The sequence below is a fragment of the Phymastichus coffea genome, unplaced genomic scaffold (assembly GCF_024137745.1).
Source record: "Phymastichus coffea isolate CEN01 unplaced genomic scaffold, Cenicafe_Pcof_1.1 PCOF00005, whole genome shotgun sequence".
NCBI classification, from domain to species: Eukaryota; Metazoa; Arthropoda; class Insecta; order Hymenoptera; family Eulophidae; genus Phymastichus; species Phymastichus coffea.
This window is the reverse complement of record NW_026706816.1, coordinates 7,840,255-7,860,770: the sequence shown is the minus strand read 5'-3', so window position 1 is coordinate 7,860,770 and position 20,516 is coordinate 7,840,255.

Sequence of the window (20,516 nt, the reverse complement as noted above, 5' to 3'; positions counted from 1 at the left end):
TGAGGACTTCTTGAGGATTTTTTCGAGGACTTTTTTGAGGACTTTTTTGAGGACTAATTTGAGGACTTTTTTGAGGACTTTTATGACTGTTATTTTGAGGACGTTTTTGAGGCCTTTTTTGAGGACTTTTTTGAGGACTTCTTGAGGATTTTTTTGAGGTCTTTTTTGAGGACTAATTTGAGGACTTTTTTGAGGACTAATTTGAGGACTTTTCTGAGGACTAATTTGAGCACTGTTTGGAGAACTTTTTTGAGGACTTTTTTGAGGACTTTTTTGAGGACTTTTTCGAGGACTTTTTTGAGGACTTTTTCGAGGACTTTTTTGAGGACTTTTTTGAGGACTTCTTGAGGACTTTTTCGAGGATTTTTTTGAGGACTTTTTCGAGGACTTTTTTGAGGACTTTTTTGAGGACTTTTCTGAGGACTAATTTGAGGACTTTCTCGAGGACTTTTTTGATGACTTTTTCGAGGACTTTTTTGAGGACTAATTTGAGGACTTTTTTGAGGACTAATTTGAGGACTTTTACGAGAACTTTTGGCGGACTTTATTGAGTATTTTATTAAGGCTTTATTTACGATTTTATTGATAACTTTTTTAAGGACTTTTATGAGGACTTTTCTGACGACTTTTTTGAGGTCTTTATTGATGACTTTTCTGACAACTATTTTGAGGACTTTTTTGAGGACTTTTTCGAGGACTTTTTCGAGGACTTTAACGAGGACTTTTTTGAGGACTTTTTTTAGGACTTTCTCGAGGAATTTTTCGAGGACTTTTTCGAGGACTTTTTTGAGGACTTTTTTGAGGACTTCTTGAGGATTTTTTCGAGGACTTTTTTGAGGACTTTTTTGAGGACTTCTTGAGGACTTTTTCGAGGACTTTTTTGAGGACTTTTATGACGACTATTTTGAGGACTTTTTTGTGGACTAATTTGAGGACTTTTTTGAGGACTAATTTGAGGACTTTTTTGAGGACTTTTTTGACGACTAATTCGAGGACTTTTTTGAGGACTTTTTCGAGGACTTTTTCGAGGACTTTTTCGAGGACTTTTTTGAGGACTTTTTTTAGGACTTTCTCTAGGAATTTTTCGAGGACTTTTTCGAGGACTTTTTTGAGGACTTTTTTAAGGACTTCTTGAGGATTTTTTCGAGGACTTTTTTGAGGACTTTTTTGAGGACTTCTTGAGGACTTTTTCGAGGACTTTTTTGAGGACTTTTATGACGACTATTTTGAGGACTTTTTTGTGGACTAATTTGAGGACTTTTTTGAGGACTAATTTGAGGACTTTTTTGAGGACTTTTATGACTGTTATTTTGAGGACGTTTTTGAGGCCTTTTTTGAGGACTTTCTCGAGGAATTTTTCGAGGACTTTTTCGAGGACTTTTTTGAGGACTTTTTTAAGGACTTCTTGAGGATTTTTTCGAGGACTTTTTTGAGGACTTTTTTGAGGACTTCTTGAGGACTTTTTCGAGGACTTTTTTGAGGACTTTTATGACGACTATTTTGAGGACTTTTTCGAGGACTTTTTTGAGGACTTTTTTTAGGACTTTCTCGAGGACTTTTTCGAGGACTTTTTCGAGGACTTTTTTGAGGACTTTTTTTAGGACTTTCTCGAGGAATTTTTCGAGGACTTTTTTGAGGACTTTTTTGAGGACTTTTTTGAGGACGTTTTTGAGGCCTTTTTTGAGGACTTTTTTGAGGACTTCTTGAGGATTTTTTTGAGGTCTTTTTTGAGGACTAATTTGAGGACTGTTTGGAGAACTTTTTTGAGGACTTTTTTGAGGACTTTTTTGAGGACTTTTTCGAGGACTTTTTTGAGGACTTTTTCGAGGACTTTTTTGAGGACTTTTTTGAGGACTTCTTGAGGACTTTTTCGAGGATTTTTTTGAGGACTTTTTCGAGGACTTTTTTGAGGACTTTTTTGAGGACTTTTCTGAGGACTAATTTGAGGACTTTCTCGAGGACTTTTTTGATGACTTTTTCGAGGACTTTTTTGAGGACTAATTTGAGGACTTTTTTGAGGACTAATTTGAGGACTTTTACGAGAACTTTTGGCGGATTTTATTGAGTATTTTATAAGGCTTTATTTACGATTTTATTGATAACTTTTTTAAGGACTTTTATGAGGACTTTTCTGACGACTTTTTTGAGGTCTTTATTGATGACTTTTCTGACAACTATTTTGAGGACTTTTTTGAGGACTTTATTGATGGCTTTTTTGAGGACTTTTCTGACGACTATTTTGAGGACTTTTTTGAGGACTAATTTGAGGACATTTATGAGGACTTTTTCGAGGAATTTTTCGAGGACTTTTTCGAGGACTTTTTTGAGGCCTTTTTTAGGACTTTCTCGAGGAATTTTTCGAGGACTTTTTCGAGGAATTTTTTGAGGACTTTTTTGAGGACTTCTTGAGGATTTTTTCGAGGACTTTTTTGAGGACTTTTATGACGACTATTTTGAGGACTTTTTCGAGGACTTTTTTGAGGACTTTTTTGAGGACTTCTTGAGGATTTTTTCGAGGACTTTTTTGAGGACTTTTATGAGGAATTCTTGAGGACTTTTATGACTGCTATTATGAGGAATTTTTTGAGGACTAATTTGAGGACTTTTACGAGAACTTTGGCGGACTTTATTGAGTATTTTATTAGAGCTTTATTTACGATTTTATTGACAACTTTTTTAAGGACTTTTATGAGGACTTTTTTCAGGACTTTTTTGAGGACTTTTTCGAGGACTTTTTTGAGGACTTTTTTGAGGACTTTTACGAGGACTTTTTTGAGGACTTTTTTGAGGACTTTTTTGAGGACTTCTTGAGGACTTTTTCGAGGATTATTTTGAGGACTTTCATGACGACTATTTTGAGGACTTTTTTGAGGACTAATTTGAGTACTTTTTTGAGTTTTTTTAGAGGTCTTCTCTGACGACTTTTTCGAGGACTTTTTTGAGGACTTTTTTGACGACTAATTCGAGGACATTTTTGAGGACTTTTTCGAGGACTTTTTCGAGGACTTTTTCGAGGAATTTTGAGGACTTTTTTTAGGACTTTCTCGAGGACTTTTTTGAGGACTTTTTCGAGGACTTTTTTGAGGACTTTTTTGAGGACTTCTTGAGGACTTTTTCGAGGATTTTTTTGAGGACTTTTTCGAGGACTTTTTTGAGGACTTTTCTGAGGACTAATTTGAGGACTTTCTCGAGGACTTTTTTGATGACTTTTTCGAGGACTTTTTTGAGGACTAATTTGAGGACTTTTTTGAGGACTAATTTGAGGACTTTTAGGAGAACTTTTGGCGGACTTTATTGAGTATTTTATTAAGGCTTTATTTACGATTTTATTGATAACTTTTTTAAGGACTTTTATGAGGACTTTTCTGACGACTTTTTTGAGGTCTTTATTGATGACTTTTCTGACAACTATTTTGAGGACTTTTTTGAGGACTTTTTCGAGGACTTTTTCGAGGACTTTAACGAGGACTTTTTTGAGGACTTTTTTTAGGACTTTCTCGAGGAATTTTTCGAGGACTTTTTCGAGGACTTTTTTGAGGACTTCTTGAGGACTTTTTCGAGGACTTTTTTGAGGACTTTTATGACGACTATTTTGAGGACTTTTTTGTGGACTAATTTGAGGACTTTTTTGAGGACTAATTTGAGGACTTTTTTGAGGACTTTTATGACTGTTATTTTGAGGACGTTTTTGAGGCCTTTTTTGAGGACTTTTTTGAGGACTTCTTGAGGATTTTTTTGAGGTCTTTTTTGAGGACTAATTTGAGGACTTTTTTGAGGACTTTTCTGAGGACTAATTTGAGGACTGTTTGGAGAACTTTTTTGAGGACTTTTTTGAGGACTTTTTCGAGAACGTTTTTGAGGAATTTTTTGAGGACTTTTTTGAGTTTTTTTTGAGGACTTTCCTGACGACTTTTTTGAGGACTAATTTGAGGACTTTTTTGAGGACTTTTCTGAGGACTAATTTGAGGACTGTTTGGAGAACTTTTTTGAGGACTTTTTTGAGGACTTTTTTGAGGACTTTTATGACGACTATTTTGAGGACTAATTTGAGGACTTTTTTGAGGACTAATTTGAGGACTAATTTGAGGACTTTTTTGAGGACTTTTTTGAGGACTAATTTGAGGACTTTTTTGAGGACTTTTTCGAGGACTTTTTCGAGGACTTTTTGGCGGACATTTTGAGTATTTTATGAGGGCTTTATTTACGATTTTATTGACAACTTTTTTAAGGACTTTTATGAGGACTTTTCTGACGACTTTTTTGAGGACTTTTTTGATTACTAATTTGAGGACTAATTTGAGGACTTTTTTGAGGACTTTTCGGACAACTATTTTGAGGATTTTCCTGATGACTTTTCTGACGACTATTTTGAGGACTTTTTCGAGGACTTTTCTGACGAGTTTTTTGAGGACTTTATTGATGACTAATTTGAGGACTTTTTTGAGGACTTTTATGACGACTTTTTGGTGTAGTTTTTTGAGGACTTTATTGATGACTAATTTGAGGACTTTTTTGAGGGCTTTTAGGAGGACTTTTTCGAGGATGAATTTGTGGACTTTTTTGTGTTTTTCTTGAGGACATTACTGACGACTTTTTTGAGGATTTTTGTGAGGACTAATTTGACGACTTTTTTGAGGACTTTTATGACGACTATTTTGAGGACTTTTTTGAGGACTAATTTGAGGTCTTTTTTGAGGACTAATTTGAGGACTTTTTTGAGGAGTAATTTGAGGACTTTTCTGAGGACTAATTTGAGGACTAATTTGAGGACTTTTTTGAGGACTTTTTTGAGGACTTTTTCGAGGACTTTTTCGAGGACATTTGGCGGACATTTTGAGTATTTTATGAGGGCTTTATTTACGATTTTATTCTCAACTTTTTTAAGGACTTTTATTATGACTTTTTTGAGGACTTTTTGGACAACTATTTTGAGGACTTTATTGATGACTCTTTTGAGGACATTTTTGAAGACTTTTATGAGGACTTTTTTGAGGGCTTTTAGGAGGACTTTTTCGAGGATGAATTTGTGGACTTTTTTGAGTTTTTCTTGAGAACTTTTCTGACGACTTTTTTGAGGACTTTTATGAGAACTAATTTGAGGACTTTTTTGAGGACTTTTTTGAGGACTTTTTTGAGTTTTTCTTGAGAACTTTTCTGACGACTTTTTTGAGGACTTTTATGAGGACTAATTTGAGGACTTTATTGATGACTTTTCTGACGACTATTTTGAGGACTTTTTCGAGGACTTTTCTGACGAGTTTTTTGAGGACTACATTGATGACTAATTTGAGGACTTTTTTGAGGACTTTTATGACGACTTTTTGGTGTAGTTTTTTGAGGACTAATTTGAGGACTTTTTTGAGGACTTTTTCGAGGATGAATTTGTGGACTTTTTTGAGTTTTTTTTGAGGACTTTTCTGACAACAATTTTGAGGACTTTATTGATGACTAATTTGAGGACTTTTTTGAGGACTAATTGAGGACTTTTTTGAGTTTTTTTTGAGGACTTTCCTGACGACTTTTTTGAGGACTTTTCTGACGACTTTTTTGAGGACTTTATTTATGGCTTTTTTGAGGACTTTTGTGACGACTATTTTGAGGACTTTATTGATGACTAATTTGAGGACTTTTTTGAGGACTTTTTTAGGGCTTTTAGGAGGACTTTTTCGAGGATAAATTTGTGGACTTTTTTGAGTTTTTCTTGAGAACTTTTCTGACGACTTTTTTGAGGATTTTTATGAGGACTAATTTGAGGACTTTTTTGAGGACTTTTTTGAGGAGTTTTTTGAGTATTTTATGATGGCTTTATTTACGATTTTATCGACAACTTTTTTAAGGACTTTTATGAGGACTTTTCTGACGAGTTTTTTGAGGACTTCATTGATGACTAATTTGAGGACTTTTTTGAGGACTTTTATGACGACTATTTTGAAGACTTTTTTGAGGACTAATTTAAGGTCTTTTTTGAGGCCTTATTTGAGTATTTTATGAGGGCTTTATTTACGATTTTATTGACAACTTTTTTAAGGACTTTTATGAGGACTTTTCTGACGACTTTTTTGAGGACTTTATTGATGACTTTTCCGACAACTATTTTGAGGACTAATTTGAGGACTTTTTTGAGGACTAATTTGAGGACTAATTTGAGGACTTTTTTGAGGACTTTTTTGAGGACTAATTTGAGGACTTTTTTGAGGACTTTTTCGAGGACTTTTTCGAGGACTTTTTGGCGGACATTTTGAGTATTTTATGAGGGCTTTATTTACGATTTTATTGACAACTTTTTTAAGGACTTTTATGAGGACTTTTCTGACGACTTTTTTGAGGACTTTTTTGATTACTAATTTGAGGACTAATTTGAGGACTTTTTTGAGGACTTTTCGGACAACTATTTTGAGGATTTTCCTGATGACTTTTCTGACGACTATTTTGAGGACTTTTTCGAGGACTTTTCTGACGAGTTTTTTGAGGACTTTATTGATGACTAATTTGAGGACTTTTTTGAGGACTTTTATGACGACTTTTTGGTGTAGTTTTTTGAGGACTTTATTGATGACTAATTTGAGGACTTTTTTGAGGGCTTTTAGGAGGACTTTTTCGAGGATGAATTTGTGGACTTTTTTGTGTTTTTCTTGAGGACATTACTGACGACTTTTTTGAGGATTTTTGTGAGGACTAATTTGACGACTTTTTTGAGGACTTTTATGACGACTATTTTGAGGACTTTTTTGAGGACTAATTTGAGGTCTTTTTTGAGGACTAATTTGAGGACTTTTTTGAGGAGTAATTTGAGGACTTTTCTGAGGACTAATTTGAGGACTAATTTGAGGACTTTTTTGAGGACTTTTTTGAGGACTTTTTCGAGGACTTTTTCGAGGACATTTGGCGGACATTTTGAGTATTTTATGAGGTCTTTATTTACGATTTTATTCTCAACTTTTTTAAGGACTTTTATTATGACTTTTTTGAGGACTTTTTGGACAACTATTTTGAGGACTTTATTGATGACTCTTTTGAGGACTTTTTTGAAGACTTTTATGAGGACTTTTTTGAGGGCTTTTAGGAGGACTTTTTCGAGGATGAATTTGTGGACTTTTTTGAGTTTTTCTTGAGGACATTTCTGACGACTTTTTTGAGAACTTTTTTGAGGATTTTTTTGAGGACTAATTTGAGGACTTTTTTGATGACTTTTTTGAGGACTTTTTTGAGTATTTTTTGAGGCCTTTATTTACGATTTTATTGACAACTTTTTTAAGGACTTTTATGTGGACTTTTCTGACGACTTTTTTGAGGACTTTATTGATAACTTTTCTGACAACTATTTTGAGGACTTTTTTGAGGACTTTTTCGTGGACTAATTTGAGGAATTTTTTGAGTTTTTCTTGAGAACTTTTCTGACGACTTTTTTGAGGACTTTTATGAGGACTAATTTGAGGACTTTTTTGAGGACTTTTTTGAGGACTTTTTTGAGTTTTTCTTGAGGACTTTTCTGACAACAATTTTGAGGACTTTATTGATGACTAATTTGAGGACTTTTTTGAGGACTTTTTTGAGGGCTTTTAGGAGGACTTTTTCGAGGATGAATTTGTGGACTTTTTTGAGTTTTTCTTGAGAACTTTTCTGACGACTTTTTTGAGGACTTTTATGAGAACTAATTTGAGGACTTTTTTGAGGACTTTTTTGAGGACTTTTTTGAGTTTTTCTTGAGAACTTTTCTGACGACTTTTTTGAGGACTTTTATGAGGACTAATTTGAGGACTTTATTGATGACTTTTCTGACGACTATTTTGAGGACTTTTTCGAGGACTTTTCTGACGAGTTTTTTGAGGACTACATTGATGACTAATTTGAGGACTTTTTTGAGGACTTTTATGACGACTTTTTGGTGTAGTTTTTTGAGGACTAATTTGAGGACTTTTTTGAGGACTTTTTCGAGGATGAATTTGTGGACTTTTTTGAGTTTTTTTTGAGGACTTTTCTGACAACAATTTTGAGGACTTTATTGATGACTAATTTGAGGACTTTTTTGAGGACTTTTTTAGGGCTTTTAAGAGGACTTTTTCGAGGATAAATTTGTGGACTTTTTTGAGTTTTTCTTGAGAACTTTTCTGACGACTTTTTTGAGGATTTTTATGAGGACTAATTTGAGGACTTTTTTGAGGAGTTTTTTGAGTATTTTATGATGGCTTTATTTACGATTTTATCGACAACTTTTTTAAGGACTTTTATGAGGACTTTTCTGACGAGTTTTTTGAGGACTTCATTGATGACTAATTTGAGGACTTTTTTGAGGACTTTTATGACGACTATTTTGAAGACTTTTTTGAGGACTAATTTAAGGTCTTTTTTGAGGCCTTATTTGAGTATTTTATGAGGGCTTTATTTACGATTTTATTGACAACTTTTTTAAGGACTTTTATGAGGACTTTTCTGACGACTTTTTTGAGGACTTTATTGATGACTTTTCCGACAACTATTTTGAGGACTAATTTGAGGACTTTTTTGAGGACTAATTTGAGGACTAATTTGAGGACTTTTTTGAGGACTTTTTTGAGGACTAATTTGAGGACTTTTTTGAGGACTTTTTCGAGGACTTTTTCGAGGACTTTTTGGCGGACATTTTGAGTATTTTATGAGGGCTTTATTTACGATTTTATTGACAACTTTTTTAAGGACTTTTATGAGGACTTTTCTGACGACTTTTTTGAGGACTTTTTTGATTACTAATTTGAGGACTAATTTGAGGACTTTTTTGAGGACTTTTCGGACAACTATTTTGAGGATTTTCCTGATGACTTTTCTGACGACTATTTTGAGGACTTTTTCGAGGACTTTTCTGACGAGTTTTTTGAGGACTTTATTGATGACTAATTTGAGGACTTTTTTGAGGACTTTTATGACGACTTTTTGGTGTAGTTTTTTGAGGACTTTATTGATGACTAATTTGAGGACTTTTTTGAGGGCTTTTAGGAGGACTTTTTCGAGGATGAATTTGTGGACTTTTTTGAGTTTTTCTTGAGAACTTTTCTGACGACTTTTTTGAGGACTTTTATGAGAACTAATTTGAGGACTTTTTTGAGGACTTTTTTGAGTTTTTCTTGAGAACTTTTCTGACGACTTTTTTGAGGACTTTTATGAGGACTAATTTGAGGACTTTTTTGAGGACTTTTTTGAGGACTTTTTTGAGTTTTTCTTGAGGACTTTTCTGACAACAATTTTGAGGACTTTATTGATGACTAATTTGAGGACTTTTTTGAGGACTTTTTTGAGGGCTTTTAGGAGGACTTTTTCGAGGATGAATTTGTGGACTTTTTTGAGTTTTTCTTGAGAACTTTTCTGACGACTTTTTTGAGGACTTTTATGAGAACTAATTTGAGGACTTTTTTGAGGACTTTTTTGAGTTTTTCTTGAGAACTTTTCTGACGACTTTTTTGAGGACTTTTATGAGGACTAATTTGAGGACTTTATTGATGACTTTTCTGACGACTATTTTGAGGACTTTTTCGAGGACTTTTCTGACGAGTTTTTTGAGGACTTCATTGATGACTAATTTTAGGACTTTTTTGAGGACTTTTATGACGACTTTTTGGTGTAGTTTTTTGAGGACTAATTTGAGGACTTTTTTGAGGACTTTTTCGAGGATGAATTTGTGGACTTTTTTGAGTTTTTTTTGAGGACTTTTCTGACAACAATTTTGAGGACTTTATTGATGACTAATTTGAGGACTTTTTTGAGGACTTTTTTAGGGCTTTTAGGAGGACTTTTTCGAGGATAAATTTGTGGACTTTTTTGAGTTTTTCTTGAGAACTTTTCTGACGACTTTTTTGAGGACTTTTATGAGGACTAATTTGAGGACTTTTTTGAGGACTTTTTTGAGGACTTTTCTGACAACTATTTTGAGGACTTTTTTGAGGACTTTTTCGTGGACTAATTTGAGGAATTTTTTGAGGACTTTTCTGACGACTTTTTGGTGTAGTTTTTTGAGGACTAATTTGAGGACTTTTTTGAGAACTTTTTCGAGGATGAATTTGCGGACTTTTTTGAGCTTTTCTTGAGGACTTTTCTGACAACAATTTTGAGGACTTTATTGATGACTCATTTGAGGACTTTTTTGAGAACTTTTTTGAGGACTTTTTTGATGGCTTTTCTGACAACTATTTTGAGGACTTTTTTGAGGACTTTTTTGAGTATTTTTTGAGGCCTTTATTTACGATTTTATTGACAACTTTTTTAAGGACTTTTATGTGGACTTTTCTGACGACTTTTTTGAGGAATTTTTTGAGGACTTTTCTTACGACTATTTTGAGGACTTTTTCGAGGACTTTTCTGACGACTTTTTTGAGTAGTTTTTGGAGGACTTTTTCGAGGATGAATTTGTGGACTTTTTTGAGTTTTTCTTGAGAACTTTTCTGACGACTTTTTTGAGAACTTTTTTGAGGATTTTTTTGAGGACTAATTTGAGGACTTTTTTGATGACTTTTTTGAGGACTTTTTTGAGTATTTTTTGAGGCCTTTATTTACGATTTTATTGACAACTTTTTTAAGGACTTTTATGTGGACTTTTCTGACGACTTTTTTGAGGACTTTATTGATAACTTTTCTGACAACTATTTTGAGGACTTTTTTGAGGACTTTTTCGTGGACTAATTTGAGGAATTTTTTGAGGACTTTTCTGACGACTTTTTGGTGTAGTTTTTTGAGGACTAATTTGAGGACTTTTTTGAGGACTTTTTCGAGGATGAATTTGTGGACTTTTTTGAGTTTTTCTTGAGAACTTTTCTGACGACTTTTTTGAGGACTTTATTGATGACTAATTTGAGGACTTTTTTGAGGACTTTTTTGAGGGCTTTTAGGAGGACTTTTTCGAGGATGAATTTGTGGACTTTTTTGAGTTTTTCTTGAGGACTTTTCTGACAACAATTTTGAGGACTTTATTGAGGGCTTTTAGGAGGACTTTTTCGAGGATGAATTTGTGGACTTTTTTGAGTTTTTCTTGAGAACTTTTCTGACGACTTTTTTGAGGACTTTTATGAGAACTAATTTGAGGACTTTTTTGAGGACTTTTTTGAGTTTTTCTTGAGAACTTTTCTGACGACTTTTTTGAGGACTTTTATGAGGACTAATTTGAGGACTTTTTTGAGGACTTTTTTGAGGGCTTTTAGGAGGACTTTTTCGAGGATGAATTTGTGGACTTTTTTGAGTTTTTCTTGAGGACTTTTCTGACAACAATTTTGAGGACTTTATTGAGGGCTTTTAGGAGGACTTTTTCGAGGATGAATTTGTGGACTTTTTTGAGTTTTTCTTGAGAACTTTTCTGACGACTTTTTTGAGGACTTTTATGAGAACTAATTTGAGGACTTTTTTGAGGACTTTTTTGAGTTTTTCTTGAGAACTTTTCTGACGACTTTTTTGAGGACTTTTATGAGGACTAATTTGAGGACTTTTTTGAGGACTTTTTTGAGGGCTTTTAGGAGGACTTTTTCGAGGATGAATTTGTGGACTTTTTTGAGTTTTTCTTGAGGACTTTTCTGACAACAATTTTGAGGACTTTATTGAGGGCTTTTAGGAGGACTTTTTCGAGGATGAATTTGTGGACTTTTTTGAGTTTTTCTTGAGAACTTTTCTGACGACTTTTTTGAGGACTTTTATGAGAACTAATTTGAGGACTTTTTTGAGGACTTTTTTGAGTTTTTCTTGAGAACTTTTCTGACGACTTTTTTGAGGACTTTTATGAGGACTAATTTGAGGACTTTATTGATGACTTTTCTGATGACTATTTTGAGGACTTTTTCGAGGACTTTTCTGACGAGTTTTTTGAGGACTTCATTGATGACTAATTTGAGGACTTTTTTGAGGACTTTTATGACGACTTTTTGGTGTAGTTTTTTGAGGACTAATTTGAGGACTTTTTTGAGGACTTTTTCGAGGATGAATTTGTGGACTTTTTTGAGTTTTTTTTGAGGACTTTTCTGACAACAATTTTGAGGACTTTATTGATGACTAATTTGAGGACTTTTTTGAGGACTTTTTTAGGGCTTTTAGGAGGACTTTTTCGAGGATAAATTTGTGGACTTTTTTGAGTTTTTCTTGAGAACTTTTCTGACGACTTTTTTGAGGACTTTTATGAGGACTTTTCTGACGACTTTTTTGAGGACTTTATTGATAACTTTTCTGACAACTATTTTGAGGACTTTTTTGAGGACTTTTTTGAGGACTTTTTTGAGGGCTTTTAGGAGGACTTTTTCGAGGATGAATTTGTGGACTTTTTTGAGTTTTTCTTGAGAACTTTTCTGACGACTTTTTTGAGGACTTTTATGAGGACTAATTTGAGGACTTTTTTGAGGACTTTTTTGAGGACTTTTTTGAGTATTTTATGAGGCCTTTATTTACGATTTTAGTGACAACTTTTTTAAGGACTTTTATAAGGACCTTTATAAGGACTTTTCTGACGACTTTTTTGAGGACTTTATTGATAACTTTTCTGACAACTATTTTGAGGACTTTTTTGAGGACTTTTTCGTGGACTAATTTGAGGAATTTTTTGAAGACTTTTCTGACGACTTTTTGGTGTAGTTTTTTGAGGACTAATTTGTGGACTTTTTTGAGGACTTTTTCGAGGATGAATTTGTGGACTTTTTTAAGTTTTTCTTCAGGACTTTTCTGACAACAATTTTGAGGACTTTATTGATGACTAATTTGAGGACTTTTTTGAGGACTTTTTTGAGGACTTTTTTGAGGGCTTTTAGGAGGACTTTTTCGAGGATGAATTTGTGGACTTTTTTGAGTTTTTCTTGAGGTCTTTTCTGACGACTTTTTGGTGTTGTTTTTAGAGGACTAATTTGAGGACTTTTTTGAGGACTTTTTCGAGGATGAATTTGTGGACTTTATTGAGTTTTTCTTGAGGACTTTTCTGACAACAATTTTGAGGACTTTATTGATGACTAATTTGAGGACTTTTTTGAGGACTTTTTTGAGAACTAATTTGAGGTCTTTTTTGAGGACTTTTTTGAGTATTTTATGAGGGCTTTATTTACGATTTTATTGACAATTTTTTAAGGACTTTTATGAGGACTTTTTGGTGTAGTTTTTTGAGGACTAATTTGAGGACTTATTTGAGGACTTTTTCGAGGATGAATTTGTGGACTTTTTTGAGTTTTTCTTGAGAACTTTTCTGACGACTTTTTTGAGGACTTTTATGAGAACTAATTTGAGGACTTTTTTCAGGACTTTTTTGAGGACTTTTTTGAGTTTTTCTTGAGGACTTTTCTGACAACAATTTTGAGGACTTTATTGATGACTAATTTGAGGACTTTTTTGAGGACTTTTTTGAGGACTTTATTGAGGGCTTTTAGGAGGACTTTTTCGAGGATGAATTTGTGGACTTTTTTGAGTTTTTCTTGAGAACTTTTCTGACGACTTTTTTGAGGACTTTTATGAGAACTAATTTGAGGACTTTTTTGAGGACTTTTTTGAGTTTTTCTTGAGAACTTTTCTGACGACTTTTTTGAGGACTTTTATGAGGACTAATTTGAGGACTTTTTTGAGGACTTTTTTGAGGGCTTTTAGGAGGACTTTTTCGAGGATGAATTTGTGGACTTTTTTGAGTTTTTCTTGAGGACTTTTCTGACAACAATTTTGAGGACTTTATTGAGGGCTTTTAGGAGGACTTTTTCGAGGATGAATTTGTGGACTTTTTTGAGTTTTTCTTGAGAACTTTTCTGACGACTTTTTTGAGGACTTTTATGAGAACTAATTTGAGGACTTTTTTGAGGACTTTTTTGAGTTTTTCTTGAGAACTTTTCTGACGACTTTTTTGAGGACTTTTATGAGGACTAATTTGAGGACTTTATTGATGACTTTTCTGATGACTATTTTGAGGACTTTTTCGAGGACTTTTCTGACGAGTTTTTTGAGGACTTCATTGATGACTAATTTGAGGACTTTTTTGAGGACTTTTATGACGACTTTTTGGTGTAGTTTTTTGAGGACTAATTTGAGGACTTTTTTGAGGACTTTTTCGAGGATGAATTTGTGGACTTTTTTGAGTTTTTTTTGAGGACTTTTCTGACAACAATTTTGAGGACTTTATTGATGACTAATTTGAGGACTTTTTTGAGGACTTTTTTAGGGCTTTTAGGAGGACTTTTTCGAGGATAAATTTGTGGACTTTTTTGAGTTTTTCTTGAGAACTTTTCTGACGACTTTTTTGAGGACTTTTATGAGGACTTTTCTGACGACTTTTTTGAGGACTTTATTGATAACTTTTCTGACAACTATTTTGAGGACTTTTTTGAGGACTTTTTTGAGGACTTTTTTGAGGGCTTTTAGGAGGACTTTTTCGAGGATGAATTTGTGGACTTTTTTGAGTTTTTCTTGAGAACTTTTCTGACGACTTTTTTGAGGACTTTTATGAGGACTAATTTGAGGACTTTTTTGAGGACTTTTTTGAGGACTTTTTTGAGTATTTTATGAGGCCTTTATTTACGATTTTAGTGACAACTTTTTTAAGGACTTTTATAAGGACCTTTATAAGGACTTTTCTGACGACTTTTTTGAGGACTTTATTGATAACTTTTCTGACAACTATTTTGAGGACTTTTTTGAGGACTTTTATGAGGACTAATTTGAGGACTTTTTTGAGGACTTTTTTGAGGGCTTTTAGGAGGACTTTTTCGAGGATGAATTTGTGGACTTTTTTGAGTTTTTCTTGAGGACTTTTCTGACAACAATTTTGAGGACTTTATTGAGGGCTTTTAGGAGGACTTTTTCGAGGATGAATTTGTGGACTTTTTTGAGTTTTTCTTGAGAACTTTTCTGACGACTTTTTTGAGGACTTTTATGAGAACTAATTTGAGGACTTTTTTGAGGACTTTTTTGAGTTTTTCTTGAGAACTTTTCTGACGACTTTTTTGAGGACTTTTATGAGGACTAATTTGAGGACTTTTTTGAGGACTTTTTTGAGGGCTTTTAGGAGGACTTTTTCGAGGATGAATTTGTGGACTTTTTTGAGTTTTTCTTGAGGACTTTTCTGACAACAATTTTGAGGACTTTATTGAGGGCTTTTAGGAGGACTTTTTCGAGGATGAATTTGTGGACTTTTTTGAGTTTTTCTTGAGAACTTTTCTGACGACTTTTTTGAGGACTTTTATGAGAACTAATTTGAGGACTTTTTTGAGGACTTTTTTGAGTTTTTCTTGAGAACTTTTCTGACGACTTTTTTGAGGACTTTTATGAGGACTAATTTGAGGACTTTATTGATGACTTTTCTGATGACTATTTTGAGGACTTTTTCGAGGACTTTTCTGACGAGTTTTTTGAGGACTTCATTGATGACTAATTTGAGGACTTTTTTGAGGACTTTTATGACGACTTTTTGGTGTAGTTTTTTGAGGACTAATTTGAGGACTTTTTTGAGGACTTTTTCGAGGATGAATTTGTGGACTTTTTTGAGTTTTTTTTGAGGACTTTTCTGACAACAATTTTGAGGACTTTATTGATGACTAATTTGAGGACTTTTTTGAGGACTTTTATGAGGACTTTTCTGACGACTTTTTTGAGGACTTTATTGATAACTTTTCTGACAACTATTTTGAGGACTTTTTTGAGGACTTTTTTGAGGACTTTTTTGAGGGCTTTTAGGAGGACTTTTTCGAGGATGAATTTGTGGACTTTTTTGAGTTTTTCTTGAGAACTTTTCTGACGACTTTTTTGAGGACTTTTATGAGGACTAATTTGAGGACTTTTTTGAGGACTTTTTTGAGGACTTTTTTGAGTATTTTATGAGGCCTTTATTTACGATTTTAGTGACAACTTTTTTAAGGACTTTTATAAGGACCTTTATAAGGACTTTTCTGACGACTTTTTTGAGGACTTTATTGATAACTTTTCTGACAACTATTTTGAGGACTTTTTTGAGGACTTTTTCGTGGACTAATTTGAGGAATTTTTTGAAGACTTTTCTGACGACTTTTTGGTGTAGTTTTTTGAGGACTAATTTGTGGACTTTTTTGAGGACTTTTTCGAGGATGAATTTGTGGACTTTTTTAAGTTTTTCTTCAGGACTTTTCTGACAACAATTTTGAGGACTTTATTGATGACTAATTTGAGGACTTTTTTGAGGACTTTTTTGAGGACTTTTTTGAGGGCTTTTAGGAGGACTTTTTCGAGGATGAATTTGTGGACTTTTTTGAGTTTTTCTTGAGGTCTTTTCTGACGACTTTTTGGTGTTGTTTTTAGAGGACTAATTTGAGGACTTTTTTGAGGACTTTTTCGAGGATGAATTTGTGGACTTTATTGAGTTTTTCTTGAGGACTTTTCTGACAACAATTTTGAGGACTTTATTGATGACTAATTTGAGGACTTTTTTGAGGACTTTTTTGAGAACTAATTTGAGGTCTTTTTTGAGGACTTTTTTGAGTATTTTATGAGGGCTTTATTTACGATTTTATTGACAATTTTTTAAGGACTTTTATGAGGACTTTTTGGTGTAGTTTTTTGAGGACTAATTTGAGGACTTATTTGAGGACTTTTTCGAGGATGAATTTGTGGACTTTTTTGAGTTTTTCTTGAGAACTTTTCTGACGACTTTTTTGAGGACTTTTATGAGAACTAATTTGAGGACTTTTTTCAGGACTTTTTTGAGGACTTTTTTGAGTTTTTCTTGAGGACTTTTCTGACAACAATTTTGAGGACTTTATTGATGACTAATTTGAGGACTTTTTTGAGGACTTTTTTGAGGACTTTATTGAGGGCTTTTAGGAGGACTTTTTCGAGGATGAATTTGTGGACTTTTTTGAGTTTTTCTTGAGAACTTTTCTGACGACTTTTTTGAGGACTTTTATGAGAACTAATTTGAGGACTTTTTTGAGGACTTTTTTGAGTTTTTCTTGAGAACTTTTCTGACGACTTTTTTGAGGACTTTTATGAGGACTAATTTGAGGACTTTTTTGAGGACTTTTTTGAGGGCTTTTAGGAGGACTTTTTCGAGGATGAATTTGTGGACTTTTTTGAGTTTTTCTTGAGGACTTTTCTGACAACAATTTTGAGGACTTTATTGAGGGCTTTTAGGAGGACTTTTTCGAGGATGAATTTGTGGACTTTTTTGAGTTTTTCTTGAGAACTTTTCTGACGACTTTTTTGAGGACTTTTATGAGAACTAATTTGAGGACTTTTTTGAGGACTTTTTTGAGTTTTTCTTGAGAACTTTTCTGACGACTTTTTTGAGGACTTTTATGAGGACTAATTTGAGGACTTTATTGATGACTTTTCTGATGACTATTTTGAGGACTTTTTCGAGGACTTTTCTGACGAGTTTTTTGAGGACTTCATTGATGACTAATTTGAGGACTTTTTTGAGGACTTTTATGACGACTTTTTGGTGTAGTTTTTTGAGGACTAATTTGAGGACTTTTTGAGGACTTTTTCGAGGATGAATTTGTGGACTTTTTTGAGTTTTTTTTGAGGACTTTTCTGACAACAATTTTGAGGACTTTATTGATGACTAATTTGAGGACTTTTTTGAGGACTTTTTTAGGGCTTTTAGGAGGACTTTTTCGAGGATAAATTGTGGACTTTTTTTGAGTTTTTTCTTGAGAACTTTTCTGACGACTTTTTTGAGGACTTTTATGAGGACTTTTCTGACGACTTTTTTGAGGACTTTATTGATAACTTTTCTGACAACTATTTTGAGGACTTTTTTGAGGACTTTTTCGTGGACTAATTTGAGGACTTTTATGAGGACTTTTCTGACGACTTTTTTGAGGACTTTATTGATGACTTTTCCGACAACTATTTTGAGGACTAATTTGAGGACTTTTTTGAGGACTAATTTGAGGACTAATTTGAGGACTTTTTTGAGGACTTTTTTGAGGACTAATTTGAGGACTTTTTGAGGACTTTTTCGAGGACTTTTTCGAGGACTTTTTGGCGGACATTTTGAGTATTTTATGAGGGCTTTATTTACGATTTTATTGACAACTTTTTTAAGGACTTTTATGAGACTTTTCTGACGACTTTTTGAGGACTTTTTTGATTACTAATTTGAGGACTAATTTGAGGACTTTTTTGAGGACTTTTCGGACAACTATTTTGAGGATTTTCCTGATGACTTTTCTGACGACTATTTTGAGGACTTTTTCGAGGACTTTTCTGACGAGTTTTTTGAGGACTTTATTGATGACTAATTTGAGGACTTTTTTGAGGACTTTTATGACGACTTTTTGGTGTAGTTTTTTGAGGACTTTATTGATGACTAATTTGAGGACTTTTTTGAGGGCTTTTAGGAGGACTTTTTCGAGGATGAATTTGTGGACTTTTTTGAGTTTTTCTTGAGAACTTTTCTGACGACTTTTTTGAGGACTTTTATGAGAACTAATTTGAGGACTTTTTTGAGGACTTTTTTGAGTTTTTCTTGAGAACTTTTCTGACGACTTTTTTGAGGACTTTTATGAGGACTAATTTGTGGACTTTATTGATGACTTTTCTGACGACTATTTTGAGGACTTTTTCGAGGAGTTTTCTGACGAGTTTTTTGAGGACTTCATTGATGACTAATTTTAGGACTTTTTTGAGGACTTTTATGACGACTTTTTGGTGTAGTTTTTTGAGGACTAATTTGAGGACTTTTTTGAGGACTTTTTCGAGGATGAATTTGTGGACTTTTTTGAGTTTTTTTTGAGGACTTTTCTGACAACAATTTTGAGGACTTTATTGATGACTAATTTGAGGACTTTTTTGAGGACTTTTTTAGGGCTTTTAGGAGGACTTTTTCGAGGATAAATTTGTGGACTTTTTTGAGTTTTTCTTGAGAACTTTTCTGACGACTTTTTTGAGGACTTTTATGAGGACTAATTTGAGGACTTTTTTGAGGACTTTTTTGAGGACTTTTCTGACAACTATTTTGAGGACTTTTTTGAGGACTTTTTCGTGGACTAATTTGAGGAATTTTTTGAGGACTTTTCTGACGACTTTTTGGTGTAGTTTTTTGAGGACTAATTTGAGGACTTTTCTGACAACAATTTTGAGGACTTTATTGATGACTAATTTGAGGACTTTTTTGAGGACTTTTTTGAGGGCTTTTAGGAGGACTTTTTCGAGGATGAATTTGTGGACTTTTTTGTGTTTTTCTTGAGGACATTACTGACGACTTTTTTGAGGATTTTTGTGAGGACTAATTTGACGACTTTTTTGAGGACTTTTATGACGACTATTTTGAGGACTTTTTTGAGGACTAATTTGAGGTCTTTTTTGAGGACTAATTTGAGGACTTTTTTGAGGAGTAATTTGAGGACTTTTCTGAGGACTAATTTGAGGACTAATTTGAGGACTTTTTTGAGGACTTTTTTGAGGACTTTTTCGAGGACTTTTTCGAGGACATTTGGCGGACATTTTGAGTATTTTATGAGGGCTTTATTTACGATTTTATTCTCAACTTTTTTAAGGACTTTTATTATGACTTTTTTGAGGACTTTTTGGACAACTATTTTGAGGACTTTATTGATGACTCTTTTGAGGACTTTTTTGAGGGCTTTTAGGAGGACTTTTTCGAGGATGAATTTGTGGACTTTTTTGAGTTTTTCTTGAGAACTTTTCTGACGACTTTTTTGAGGACTTTTATGAGAACTAATTTGAGGACTTTTTTGAGGACTTTTTTGAGGACTTTTTTGAGTTTTTCTTGAGAACTTTTCTGACGACTTTTTTGAGGACTTTTATGAGGACTAATTTGAGGACTTTATTGATGACTTTTCTGACGACTATTTTGAGGACTTTTTCGAGGACTTTTCTGACGAGTTTTTTGAGGACTACATTGATGACTAATTTGAGGACTTTTTTGAGGACTTTTATGACGACTTTTTGGTGTAGTTTTTTGAGGACTAATTTGAGGACTTTTTTGAGGACTTTTTCGAGGATGAATTTGTGGACTTTTTTGAGTTTTTTTTGAGGACTTTTCTGACAACAATTTTGAGGACTTTATTGATGACTAATTTGAGGACTTTTTTGAGGACTTTTTTAGGGCTTTTAGGAGGACTTTTTCGAGGATAAATTTGTGGACTTTTTTGAGTTTTTCTTGAGAACTTTTCTGACGACTTTTTTGAGGATTTTTATGAGGACTAATTTGAGGACTTTTTTGAGGACTTTTTTGAGGAGTTTTTTGAGTATTTTATGATGGCTTTATTTACGATTTTATCGACAACTTTTTTAAGGACTTTTATGAGGACTTTTCTGACGAGTTTTTTGAGGACTTCATTGATGACTAATTTGAGGACTTTTTTGAGGACTTTTATGACGACTATTTTGAAGACTTTTTTGAGGACTAATTTAAGGTCTTTTTTGAGGCCTTATTTGAGTATTTTATGAGGGCTTTATTTACGATTTTATTGACAACTTTTTTAAGGACTTTTATGAGGACTTTTCTGACGACTTTTTTGAGGACTTTATTGATGACTTTTCCGACAACTATTTTGAGGACTAATTTGAGGACTTTTTTGAGGACTAATTTGAGGACTAATTTGAGGACT